Raw genomic sequence first — 14,907 nt, 5'->3', positions numbered from 1 at the left:
CGAGAGTGGTGAAGCACTGGAATGGGTTACCTAGGGAGGTGGTGGAATCTTCTTCCTTAGAGGTTTTTAAGGTCAGGCTTGACAAAGCCCTGGGGATTGGTCCTGCTTTGAGCAGGGGGTTGGACTAGATGATCTCCTGAGGTCCCTTCCAACCCTGATATTCTATGATTCTGATTCTATTCTAAGATTTATCTTTCTAAGGGATCTTACACTTCTATTTGGAGTTAAAGTGAAGTTTCTTTGATACATATAAGCATTTTCCAAGTCCAGGATGCTCAGTTATTCATTGTTCTTCCCTTTAGAATGGAAGAAGGCATCCTGATAAATCCATGTAGAAAGAGATTTTCACAAGACGTATTTTACTTCAGAGCTTTAGTATAGCCATAGAAAGTCCCTCTGTTTGGCAAAAATTCAAATCTTACTGAATATTTATAAAAGATCTTTATAGGGCCTTTAAAAATGAAGATACCTAATTAAACTATAGGATTCTCCAGGGGAAAATCTCTGGGTCATTCATTTTAAACACTCTGGGCTAGATCTTCAGCTAATGTAAATATAGTTGATATAACTCCACTGAGGTCAATGGAACTATGTTGATTTACATCAGCTGAAGATCTGGTCCTTTTGAAAAAAAAACAACAAATTTTATGTTATTCTTTTAAGAAAAGATTGTAAAGTCCATATGGTTGAACCAAAGGGTATTTGGTTTTAAGATCTAGCCACAATGTCTGTGGTGTAGCAGCCAAACAGTAGATCCTCCTAAGATGTGCAAGGTTTGTCTATGTCAAATATTGGCAGGGAAGAAAAGAAAACACAGGAACTTCCTGCCAGAAGCTGGCTGGCAAAGAGCAACACACATATTGCTGTCAGCAAGAAGTTATAGGAGTGTTGTTTGCAAAGGAGAGAGAGAAGAAAAGCAAACGTACAGTATGATGGTTGTGCAGCTGAAATCAGGGAGAGATTTATTCTTGTTTCTATTAATGTCTTGATTTAGGTCCAAAGCCTCTTGCCCAATGATAAGGCAGTATTCTAGTACTGCAACAGGGTAGAAGTGTCACCACCCTGAATCATCAGCACCTCTCCATACAGCTCCTCTGGGTCAGTAGTGAACCAGTGTCCTAGCCTGATGTTAAGGGCACTGTGCTGCAGCAGGTGGCTTTTCTCCTACTTGGCTAAGAAAGAAGACCAATATGTGGCCTTTAAAAAGTCACTACATATTTTTTACAAGAAATAGGTGTTACACTTGGTGTACGGGCCAAAATCCAATTGGAGTAGTTACATCCCCCCTCCCTAAATTTCTGTTATAGTCACTTCCTGCCCTAATCTGTTGCGTTGCTATGTCCTGTCAAACAGTGGCTGCAATTTACTCTTCAGTGGTTTCCTGTCAATGATGGATGAGTGATTCCTGTAGACATGAGTTAAGGAGAACTTTGGGAGTCCATCTGGATGAAAAGTGCTAGAAGTGTAAGATCGATAACACTGTCTCAGAATTTGAGCTGACTGTGATTGACATTTAATTACTACTTCCTGTGTTTCCTATTAACCTTAGGTATCTGGAAAAGGAGTACAGAAAGGGAAGATAATTTAAACAGCTACTATTGATATTTTAAATATACCATAACCAGAAATATCCCTAGATACTGACGTTTATGCATATTTATCACTGTATAGCTTAATGTTACAATCAACTTCTGGCTGTAGAGCAACTGCATGTTCTGTAGGCTTAAGAATAAAAAGCCACTTGATTCTGTGTACTTAAACCGCTCTCCACATGATACTGAAACTGCAATGTGTTGTGGACATGCTTGTGTGTGTTTCTGGGAAGAATGGAGATTTCACAGCTCACTTGCTTGTCATCCATCTGTACACAACTCCCACAGATTTAAATTGGTGTTATATGCACATAAGGAAAGAAAAAACAGGTCCTTGAAAAGAGAATTTATATATGGGGCAAATCCTGTACCCTCCTCCACATCCATAAAGACATGTCTGACAGCAGGAGCAGGGCAGTTCCACTGTGCAAGGAAAGGGGCATGATACTGAGGGGCTTTGCTCAGAATGCTTCCCTTCTGTGCAGTGGGGACCTCAGCACTGCAAGGTCCCAATCATATATGTTACATTTACCAGCATAACTGCACCTTTGACCCCTCCTGGCCTGTTTGAATGCAACTTGTTAAGGTTGCAGACCAAAAGACATCTTCTCTAGTAGAATCACACAATTCTCTCACTTTCAGGGCTTGTCTTCACTGCAACCATTAGCTCAAGTTAGTACAGTACATTTGAGTTACTCCACTTGAGCTAGCCCACGTCAAGTGTACAAGCTAGCCTACTTCGAGTGCTCTGCTCAGGGAGGGTTACCACTCTGAAACAATTTGACCTACACAGTATTTGGATTAGCAGCTGATGAGTTGTCGTTACTTGAGCTTCTGCATCTCTATTGCATTGCTAGCTCAAGTGGCAGTAGCCCTCAAGCTCCAGGCCATGCCTCTGATGGGATAGCTAGCTAGAGCTTACAGCCCCACTTAGCCTGAGCTGGAGATTTTTGTATATGGACAGGCGCCAGGTTAGAGACAAAACTCAAGTTATAGCATCAGAGGGGTAGTCATGTTAGTCTGGATCTGTAAAAGTAGCAAAGAGTCCTGTGGCACCTTATAATCCAACGAAGTGGGTATTCACTCATGAAAACTCATGCTCCAATACGTTTGTTAGTCTATAAGGTGCCACAGAACTCTTTGCCACTTTCAAGTTGTAGTGTGAGCTAACAACGTAGTGAGGCCAAGCCCTCAGATTGGATCTTCGGTGCTGACTATGAATATCTTATGAGGCAGCCCCAGCAATTCTGTTCTCTCTAGAAGTAATGACAGTGGTAACCAGACAGCTTCCCTAAAGCAAAGTGTTTTTTATTTAGAACAAAAGCATTTAAGAGAAAACAGATCTTAAAGTAATAAAACTGACTATAGGCATGTCTAGTTTACAAGGTATCTAACCACATTCCACATGAGGATCCTAGTAGGTCTAAGCTTCCTATAGACCCTTCCATCCCAAAGACCTCTAGGGTCTTGCTGGCATGGTATGTAAGTTCAGACACTGCACTATTTATCTTCTATGCATCAGGAAGGGTCCCATTCAAAAGCTGTTCAGTCCTTTCGATCTTCAAGTTCCTTGCCTGTCAAAACAAGCTTGTATATTCCTTGGAGATAGGATGTAAGGTCCTTGAAACTGATAGTTTTGCCCACTGTCCTTCAAGTGTGTGCTGGTATATCTGTATCTGGGGCCATTGCCTTCTTTTTGTTTGTTCTTCCCATAGCCACCTACTAAACAAGATCAGAGCCTTCATACAGGAAAGTCTTATAACCCAATATTCCACTCACTGACCAGGTCATATAAAGTGTTCACAGAATTATTACCTCTTAGGTTATCACATATCAGTTCCATGTCTATCACACCCCCATACCTGTCAATATACAGGGATGGGTTAGAGGCTTGACAGACTATCAGAAGGGTGAGGACTGTCCCAGATGATCCAACGCTATGCTGTACTCCCACCCTGCCATTCTTTCACACTGTGAAGGCAACTGAAGCATCAGGGCAGCAGTAGAGTCCATGAAGCAGTTCTACATGCAATCCATAGTCTAGGAAGAGGCAGAAGTATTTCTCCATCCCCACTCCACAAAGCAGAACAGATTTTTTTTTCTGTTTGATATCTTCTGTGCCACTGACTGTATCAGAAGCACTTTCAGAACATGGCTGGATAAAATTTTCAAAAGCACCCAGGTCTCATTTTCAAAAGTAACATGGGCATTTAGGAGTTTAACTGTCATTGAAACTCACTAGGACTTAGGCTTCTAAGCTCCAGAGCGTCCAAGGTATTTAGGCACCTAACTCCTATTGCTTCCTTAAATTACTTTCACTAACTGCATATGTGCATTTAAGAGCAGGAACCATATGTCTGTGACAATGTTTGTTAAGAAAGTCTTCTATGATTTACTAATATGACCTACAAAATAATTTCTTTCCATTTTTCAGAAGTTTCCTTCAGAGTTTAATTTGTGTGTGTGCAGAATGCTGATACAGTCAATTTCAGAACCAAAATCAGTAAGGGGGAAAAATAAATGGTAGATTACTGAACAATAGAAAGCTGTACAGACTTAATTTTTTCCCCATTTTTCTACTTAAATCCAAAATGTCATGCAGAGAGACAACAGAGTTTACCCCTTTCTGTTAAGCTAAGTTTCTTCTTGGCATTAACAACTTCTCTGTGCAGAGATTCATTCACGGCTTGTCTTGTCTGCAGATGACAAGTGCATAGTAGGCTTCAAATGTCTAACAGCATTAGCAGATACAAAGCCAATGAGCTATAGCGCCGGGAAGTAAAGATGCAGATGCAGCAGGAAACATGCAAACTGAATGTCACATTTAGAGAAAAACAAAAGGAACCTACTGGACATCGGGTCAATGAAATGCAAGCCAATTGCATTCATGGAAGATTAGGTTTGCGCAGGTGAAAGTAAGGAAATGTGAGGAATAAAGATTCCAATAGCAATGTTAATTCTGTCTTCCTGAATATCCTGTTTATTTTGCGGTATACATTTTACAACATAAACCCAATCCGAGAGTGCAGTGTAAAGGACTCAATCTCAGAATGCAGTGAAGAGGAATGTGCTTGGCCAGAGGAAGATACTGAAAACCTTGGGTTCTAATGTCAGTCATCTCTTTTTGTTAAAAATATATATTGAATTAGAAAAATGATATCAAACTAAAACAATTTGAAAAATGCTTTGGTTAAAGTTTTGAAAGCAGCAAATGGGATTGGGTGATTAAATTTCTGCACTGCTTTGAATATCTCAAACTTTAATTTTACATAATTGTGGCCCAATACATTTGGATCCAAATATCTAGGATGATTTGAGTTAATACGTAAAATTTGAGTTTAGAACTTTATTTTTACATCAAGTTCTTTGAAGTTTATAAAGAAACCTGCCTACAAGTCCCCGTTCATTAACCCAATATAGTTTTAAACATATAAATGTTCCAATAATGGAAAATAGTTGAAGTCACTGGACCTCTACTCTTTATTCCAAGCGATGATCTGGCCCAAAGTATGGTTTACATGAAAATGAAAAGCATTCTTGTCTGTCATTAAAGCTTGCAAACATTCCCAGGTCTTAGCCAAAGGAAATGTTTCCAAAATTTGGATGGAAAAGCTTCCATAATATACATGGGAGAGTCTGGTGCAGGACAGCAGACAGTGTATTGTGTATATTTGGTTGTATGTGTAAAATGGCCTTTTACTCTCAGATGTTAGCAGAATGATGCTGTGAATTTCCCAAAAGAAATGATCTCAGCTGGAGCATACAAAATGCAAATACAATAGACCCTTCTAAAATTGCATGACAATGTCTCATATTTAGTATCGTAGGCAATCTAAAAGTTAAGAAATACATAGCATTATGGTGAAGAAATGTAAGGTCTCAAGTGAATTTTAAGCAACATATTCATTAACTAATGTACACACTAACCAGGTAGCCATAAAGCAGCCATACTGTTGACCTCTACCTATCACAAAAATGTTATCTCTTCAATCCTATAGTAGCCATGCAGTTATGGATGCCCTACAATCCGATATTGCCTATAGTGCAGCCATACATAAAGGTCCCTATAACTCTCATTAACTATATCTCAGGGGGGTAGCCGTGCTAGTCTGTATCCACAAAAACAACTAGGAGTCCCACTCCGTGCATCTGAAGAAGCGGGTTTTTTACCCATGAAAGCTTATGCTCAAATAAATCTGTTAGTCTTTAAGGTGCTACTAGACTTCTCATTGTTTTTTTTAACTATGTCCTATCTTCATGCTTTATTATATGCCAAAGATTGAATAGCACTTTTTGTACACATGTAAAACACGTCATTCCAACAGTTACGTTTTCTAGGTAATTTGAACCCCATATTAAAAGAAAAGATTTAGCACCTAACTGTAGAAAACACTTTGCCCTTATCTTGTACATAATTATAAGTCAAGGTTTGGATGATTTATTCATAGCAGCTAAACCGTGCATATCTATTGTCTCCCCACTACTCTGAAAATTTACCTTGAGGGTCTGAAAGGCAAGTTATCCTTTTAAGATTGTATAAACAACCACAAGCCAATTTCAATTTTAAGTTACAGCACAACACAAATCTGAACACATAGCAAATTGATACTTATATCTTAACTGACCACAGCAATTTTAGCTTTAGTTTTTTATAGAAAGAAGGCAAGTCCCAAGCTCATATGGCAAAATTCTGCTTTTGCTTACCACAACTGAAGTCCAGTGTAACACCATTGAGGAAATATATCTTGGCTTTGAAGACCATCTCCTTCAAATTAGAATTGGAGGAGTAATATGGGAAATCTATCAAAACAACCTAAGACAACCTTCACTCTTTCTCATCACCCTCACTCCCTACCTTGTAACAAAATCCCTGTAAAAGATATTCTATGAAAAGGGTTCTGATATAATTAAAACTAGATGTCTCTTTTTTTATATATAACAAGTGATGCAAAGATATACATGAGAGATAATAATACAGGTCAGTACAAGGAAACTGAAGTTGATTTACATACTCACAAAACATGAGAAAGATTATTGTAGTCAAATAACCACGTGATGAATGTTCACCATGGGTAAGTAGGGGAATTATCAGCAAAGCTAGAGAAAAGGGAGAGGAGGGAACACCTGAAGTTTGCTAGGATCTATTGTGTCTCAGTTATTGCATTTATCGTGAAAAAATCTGCTGGAAATAACTCATCTGCCTGCATAATTGCATATACCATCAGAACACTGAGTGAGAAGCAATACAGTGCATAAACATGTTTGGGTTATGTTCCTCACCCAAACACAGTCCTAGAGATATGATTATTCTATGTATTATAATTTACTTATTATTTATACGTCACTTAGATTGTATTAGGTACTTGGGGCCTATCCTCAGGTGTTGTAAATTAGCATAGCTCCACTGACTTCAGTGTTGCTATTGAGATATTATCTATCTACCTGCCTCTTATTACCATGGTTTCTAAGCACCCCAAATTGTTTATGGATCCTGTAATTTGATGTGCTTGGGCAGACCCTGCACATGCACAGAGCTCCACTGAAATCATATTATAAACATATTTCTAGGTTGTTTCAAATATAGGTCAAATCCTCACCTTATTTCTATGCATTCCTTCAGCAACCATTATGAATGCATCATACTGTGCATGAGAGCAAAGCAAGCAAACCTTTCCAATACAAAAGTTACTAGTCATCTCTGAAGGCCTGATTTTGAGAAGCACCTGAAGCTCCCATTGATTTTATTTGGAGTTGTGAGGGCTCAGCACCTCTGAAAATCCAGTCTTGAGTGTCTTAAATACTTTTTGGAAGATTTCAGGGCACAGGTTGCTATCATAATAGCACTATTAAATAATAACAGTCACAAATTAGAACTGATACAGGACTTTCCCACCTCCGTTACATTCTACTTCACATTGCATTATTCTATGGATTAAAATGTCTCCATTTTCAGAATTGATATAATAAAATATAGAGGTATGATTTTTAATCAATCCATGCTCTTGGCTTTCTAGGGGAATTTTCTATATATTTTCTAGACAGGCATTTGGATCAATTTTTTTCTGATTGTCACCTTCCAGAGTCACATGCATGTTTTGCCTGTATGCAGAATCACCTGTGTTCCTTGGGTTCTATTGATTGATGTCATGGCACATTATCTATCTAATCTATTGCCTCTTTCCAAAATCTCCACAGTTCATTTGCCATATTTCAGCTCAGAATGCTAAACAAGTGTATGCAAGTATACATGGTTCACTGTATGTGCTGCTACTTCTTGTCTTGCTGTCAGTGGTTTTATTATTTTTCATCTTCACCTCTCAAGTGTTGTGCTCAGTGACTAGGTCTGAAAGTGATAATTACTCCCCCATTGCAGAGACAGACTGATTTACATACTTATCAAGGGGAAACTTGATGACTCTGAGCTTATCACAGAAATTTGAATATTTATAACCTGAAATCTACAAAAGCTAAAATTAAGACATGGATGTCTCGGTCTTAGTTACTGTACTTGGGCATGTTTTTACACAGCACCCAGATTGTACTAGATACTTGGGGCAGATCCTCAGGTAGTGTAAATTTGCATAGCTAATCAGTGGGTTTAATATCAGATCAAAACATTAAACTCTTTTCATAATACTCGTCTCAAAACCATTATAGGAAGATGAAGTGCTGCTAAATTGATTTTTAGCTTGTAGATGTTGAAATGCAGAAGTCGCAACATTTATTTTTCATAAGGAAAAAATATTACCCTTCTGAACACCAGGTAGGGGTTCAGCTATGGAATTGCCTTATAATTCAAAATCTGTGACAGTGAAGCAGCTGTTCCCTCAAGGACTACTACATACTGTCTACGCTGCAGTCTGGCTCCATCACCTTCTGAAGGCCGAGTCCTGGATTCCAGCCCCCCATAGTATTTGGGGAAGTTTTGTGGGACCCTTTGCACATGTTCAGAACCTCCCCATTTCCCCAGACATGGAGGCAAGTCCCCAGAGCTGACTGTCAGTCCCCAGCTGAGATGTTTAGAAAAGCTATTCAGCCACAGAGCTGTTAACCAAATAAATGATCTCTCTCCTCTAGGTATATGGAGGATGGGGTGGCTCATGCTCCCAAGTCACCCTTTGCCCCTCCTCCCCCCTCCAATGTCCTTTAGAGCATCACTACAGACCCAGGGATGCAGTAGTTTTAACAGAAGAAAGTGGAAATATGGGGAAAGATATATGAATGTTGCCTTGAGTGGGGCAGTGGTATCTCATTTGCCTGAATTACCTGTATCCACCATTAGGGCTCTGTGTTTGTCATGGAGGTAGTGGTAGTCACGGATTCCATGACTTCCTGCGACCTCCGTGACTTCTGCAGTGACCAGTGTGGCTGACCCTGGAGATAGCCACACTGGCCACTGCTGGAGTGGCTCTGCAGATGTGGCTTGCCCTGGGGACCGCCTGAGCAGTGGTTCTGGAATGGCCGGAGCAGCTGCTGGCCTTCCAGGGCTCCCCCCATGGCAGTGGCTGAAGCAAGCACTGCTCCCCCGGGGCTTCATCTCCCTCCCGCCCCTCAGCAGCTGGTTCCGCAGACCCCCAGGACTCTCCCCTCCTGCATCTTGTGCTGCAGGCTACCCCCTCCGCAGTGCTGCCCCCAATTCAATTAGGGGTATTTATGGTATAAGTCATGGACAGTCCACGGGCCGTGACTTTTTTTTCCAGCCTGTGACCTATCCATGACTTTTACTAAAAATATCCATGATTAAATCATAGCCTTACCCATCATCTGTCCTATACAGTAGAACTTCAGCTGGAGCTGTTCCACACCGCTTCTGCAGGATTCTGACCATCGTGTGGATTGGTCGCACTGGTGCAGAACTTCCCTATTTGGGAGTAAGAAGGCTGCATGACCTTTAGTGTTGTGACAGATGGGTCAGGATTGGGTCCTTTTGTGATTTTAGCAGGCATCTGTATTATTTCAAACAGACGAACAAGATTCACATTTTAAATTGTATGGAAAACATTCTTGGATTATTCATTTTAAATGAAAGTGAGTGAATTTATTAAACAAATACATGTATATCATACACACATCTTGAATTAGATTTCTCTTTGAAAAAAATTCAGAATTGAGTGCAATGAGAGACTTGCATGATTCAGGACTGCAGCATTGGGCAATATTAATGTAATGTTAAAGTTGAGATTCGATATGAGTTGGACTGAGTTAACCAGGATAAGACTGTAGAGATGAAATCTTACATTCTCAAAGTCATCCCAAAGAATAAAAGTCAAGCTCCAATCAGCTATATTCCATCAGTCCATATAAACTGACGACATCACTTTTTAAAAACCTTTCTAGGAGACAGCACCTGCAGATCTGACACCTTATAATATTACTTAAAGCAAAAGTGGAGCAGGATATAAAGATGATTCTGCTAGGATATTTGCATATGGGCATTTCAAGGGGAGCTTTAGCTGGACTTCAAAGCATTAATCCTATTAACTAATCAATTAATTAATGTCAAACCTTATTTTTTAATGCCTTCATTAATGTGTCTCTAATTTAAAAAACTAAAAATGAGACTGTCACATTATGTGCTACATGGAAATTATCTAGATCAGTGGTTCCCAAGCTTGTTCCACCGCTTGTGCAAGGAAAGCCCCTAGTGGGCTGGTCCAGTTTGTGTACTTGCCGTGTCCACAGGTTCGGCCAATGGCAGCTCCCAGTGGCCGTGGTTCGCTGCTCCAGGCCAATTGGGGCTGCTGGAAACGGCAGCCAGTACGTCCCTCAGTCTGCGCCACTTCCAGCAGCTCCCATTGGCCCGGAGCAGCGAACTGCGGCCACTGGAAGCCACCATTGGCCGAACCTGCAGACGCGGCTGGTACACAAACTGGCCCAGCCCGCCAGGGGCTTTCCTTGCACAAGCGGCGGAACAAGTTTGGGAAATAATGATCTAGATTTAGGACCAAAGATGATCAAACTCCTGGGATGACACTGCTGGGAAAAACTCTGTCTTATATTTTAACCACTCAGCAATCTTTCAGAAATTACGTGGCTCTTTCAGCATAACCTTGGCTCCATGGTCTTGGGCTCCATCAGCCAAACCACATTCTGGTCAATCAATTGCCCTGCAATAAAATGGCATGTGCCTCGGGAGCATCTGCAGCCTTAGGGATTAACAGAACTCTTAACTTTTCCAGACCACAATTTTCAAGTGAATCTCTTCAACTGACAGTTCTGTCATTTGGGAGTAGTTGTAGAGTGCCACAAGGGTATACAGTGAATAATATCTGTGCCCTGAACAAAGAGGCATTTGCAACAAATTCACTATTGATTCAGTAGAGCTATTATTTTTGCTTATTTCTCAGGGTCACCCAAACTTGGTTACATTGCTTCCTTGAATGCTGCCGTAATGCCAAACTAAGTTTCTATTCCTTCCTACAGTCATGGATAAGACCGATTTCTAACTCTAGTTGCCCTTCTGGCACATGGTGTGTAAATTACATTTCCCTGTGCAATTGAACCTATAGTCATCAGACTTGGCTTTAATTTTTAAGCTTCAGTTAAATCTACAAAACAAACAAGTCTTAAAAATTTTGACTCAAAAATAATGTATTGGAGAAAGTACTGAACAATTGAAAAAGGAGGGTTGTGATGGAATTTGTGTTTCAACCCTATGTAGTGATTGCTCCCAATATAAATATGTGTGTGTGTGTAAAATATACACACAGTTACACTTAGTGTAACATATTTATGTTATTGTTTTTCTTACCATTTTGAACACAATTGAGATACTGTATGTGTATAGCTGGGCGGGAACTGGATTTTTCATTTTGCAGGAAATTCCACAATTTCATTTTTTCCCCCCTGTTCTGGAATGGAACAAAAACAAAAACAAAAATTCCAAGAAACAAAAACAAAAATAGGGGATATCAAAATGTTTTGTTTTGATTATATTTCATTTCAATTTTGACCTTTTCAAACTTATAAAAAAACCTAAGCAAATATTTTTTGGCATGTTTCAGTTCAAATATATCAAGTGAAACATTTCAACACTATTAAATTGATGTTCATTTTAAAACAAAATTTCATCAAAATCTATTGTTTTTATATTCTGCTTTCAATGGAGCTGACATTTTTCATCAAAAAATTATTTTGATGAAAAATTTCTAATCAGAGCTATGTAGGGCTCGTATTAACATTAACTACATCGTTCAAACACCCTTTAGTGTGCCTTATCTTACAGTAAAATACATCTTATTACTTATTTATGCTCATTTGTTTAGTGCTCATTCCAAAAGGTGTCAATGTTCAAGGAGAAAATAGAAATGCAAGTTCTGTTTTATTTTTGTGATACTTAATTTCCAACCACAGCAAAATGTGTTATTTGAAATACTGAAAACTTAGGTTGCTAGAAATAAATTGTTGTCATTTTAGTATTTATTAACCCTGCTGTAGCATAATCAACCAAATGCTGACTTTGTTATTACCTTATTATGACCCTGATTAAAAAATCCCATTGATGCCAAAGGGAATGTTTTCATTCACATTAATGGGCTTTGGATGAGGCTCTATATGTAATTTCTTGCCTTTCTGGAATAGATACAATTTGCATGGCTTTGCATGAGTCTAAACTCAGTAATGATGTTCAGACTAGGTCATTTTTTGTCCAGTCTACTTGCCAATAAATAAATACTTTTCTTTTTTAAATGGAGTGCATTGGAAAGGGGAGTTTCAGATGAATATTTCCTGTTTTGTCCCAGTTCATGTAGAAAAATTAATATTGATTGTTCATGAATGAGAAAAGGAGGCCTAGATCTCGTGGTTCATTTGGTGTGCTTTTAATTATTTCTTTGAACATGATCTATTACATGGTAATAATTGTACTTTTTTCTTTCACATGCACATGGTGTCATACTCTCTGGTTCTTAAACTCTGGGGTGAGCCTCCCAAGAGAGGTGTGGAAATGAGTCAAGGGAGGCATAAGGCGTGTCCTGCTTTTTTTAAAAAGATCTCTGGCTATCAGCCCTGTATCGCTGGAGCTCATGCAGAAGGACCATACACATCTGGCAGGCAGAAATGAAGGGGAAAGCCAGAGGCCCACCACTCGGACTTGAGCTCTCATCCCCTTCCCCATCCTTCCATTCCCTCCAGAATGTGGCTCCAGCTGTCAACTCTGGGGTGGCAGCAGCAGCGCAGAAGTAAGGGTGGCAATGGGGCACTAAGTCTACTGTGAAAAGTGATATTGACGAATATCACTTTTCACATTACCACCCTTACTTCTGTGTTGTTGCTGGCGTGGTGCTGCCTTCAGATCTGGGTGTCCAGCCAGCAGCCACTGCTCTCTGCCTTGCCTTCACATCTAGGTGTTGGTATTTGTAGTTGGGGAGGAGGCTGTAAATAAGTACAGACACAAAGAAGGGGGCCCTATCAAATAAGTTTGAGAACCACTGGTCTAGAGGGATCCTAGTTCATTAAGAAAAATAGTTTTCAGATTTTAAATAGAAAAATGTATTAGAGTAGGTCATCTTGTCTATCCTTCACTTTTTTAAATCATATGTACCCACGCAATATCCAACCTAACTTTCTGACTGCATTACCACCACTTTATCATCTGACACGACAGTGTTTAGCAAGCACAACCAATGGAAAATTGCCTTTTTCTTTCTTTGGCACTTAGCCTACCTGCTACACGAAGCAAAATGACTTGTCAGATGGAGCTGCATGAGCTGTTAACCAAATCCCCCCACAACCCACCAGCTTTAAAATGTCAGACTTTGTAACAGATTTTCCACAGCTCTGTTAGGAAATCTCAACTCCCACCAAGTTTCAGAATTTATGTAAACAAATTCTCCTATTCTTATATAGCTACTTTTCTCCTATTTTACAAACCCAGAACAATTTACACTGCTTATTTAACTGGTTGTATCCCTTTAATGAGAGCCCAGTCATTAAAGTCAGTAGGAAATGAAGGTATTCAGCCCCTTCCAGTAAGTGCTCAGTACATTACAGAACTATGATTTTACTGAATTGCAACTTGCAAGGGGATTGGTGAGCAAAAGGATGAGGTAACTGCTTCTAAGCCAGTACAGGTTGATAATGACAGAAAGCCAATATAATCTGAAAACTATTTAAGTGGCCTCACTCCTGATGAAATGGATTCTGTATTTCTGGGTTCTTGCATCATGCTACTTAACATGGTAGCTGAATTCTTCAGCTGGGGAACCAGTTTTTAGTGAACAGATAAACAAATCAAAATAGCCACCCATATTGTCACTTTTCTTGACTAGTTAAGCAGAGAGGATGAGGAGAATGGTCATGGAGGCTGAATTATCTTTATACTGTATGGATTTTCTGAAGAACCAGGTTAAGGTTCATTGGCAGGGCAGTGTTGGGAAGGGTACACTTGTGTTATTTGTGCTATATCTTTTCCTTGGTTTGTTTCCAGTGACAATAATCCTACATTTCTTTCAGTACAAAAATGTACTTTAGCATTAGGCCCTAATTCTCATTTGTACTAAAGCCCCTTTACAAAACTTGATCAGTGTAAAGAAGTCTTAACATTGGTTTAAATGTAATTTACAGCCATTGCCAGGCCTGTTTATAGTGTCAGAGTAATGTGAAGAGCCTTCTGTATAAATGAAAATTAGGCCCAAAGTATTTTGAAGTCTCATAACATAGCCAAGTGACCCAACCAGGGGCGTCTCTAGACATTTCGCCACCCCAAGCAGGGAAGCATGCTGCAGGAGGTGCTCTGCTGATCACCGGGAGGACGGCAGGCAGCTCTGGTGGACCTCCCGCAGGCGTGCCTGTGGAGGGTCCGCTGGTCCCGCGGCTTTGGTGGACCACCGGAGCCGCCGGAACCAGCAGACCCTCTGCAGGTGTGCCTACAGGAGGTCCACCGGAGCTGTGAGACCAGCGGACCCTCCACAGGCACGCCTGCGGGAGGTCCACTGGAGCCGCCTGCCGCCTTCCCGGCAACCGGCAGAGCGTCCCCCCGTGGCATGCCGCCCCAAGCACGTGCTTGGCGTGCTGGGGCCTGGAGCCACCCCTGGGCCCAACTCTTTTTAAATATGTTAATGTACATTTTGAAACTTTTTCTCTAGTTTACGAAGAGTCTATTCTGATCTGCCCAAGAGCATTTTTCCAACTGTGGTTGATTGGCAGAGTTAGATAATGAAATCGTGTAGCTTCAAGAGGCACTTCTTCTCTGTACTGTTGCTCTTTCAAAAGTCCCTTATTCTAGCACATACACTAGGTGAGCATGCCTCTTCTGAAGGCTTCCATGTGTCAAAGCTCTAGTACATTGTTAGCTGTTCTTTGTATACTGTGATTC

The 14,907-nt window shown here is 40.2% G+C and overlaps 1 protein-coding gene across 2 annotated transcripts in view; it reads left to right on the top strand.

Moving 5' to 3' along the window:
* The window catches only part of STS (steroid sulfatase), a 179,181-nt gene that overhangs the window by 103,748 nt on the left and 60,526 nt on the right, over positions 1-14,907 (top strand). The gene's annotated exons all lie outside the window — the stretch shown is intronic.

Source organism: Chelonoidis abingdonii, chromosome 1 (genome assembly GCF_003597395.2).
Source record: "Chelonoidis abingdonii isolate Lonesome George chromosome 1, CheloAbing_2.0, whole genome shotgun sequence".
In the NCBI taxonomy this organism is placed as follows: domain Eukaryota; kingdom Metazoa; phylum Chordata; order Testudines; family Testudinidae; genus Chelonoidis; species Chelonoidis abingdonii.
This window is presented reverse-complemented; position numbering and strand designations above follow the sequence as displayed.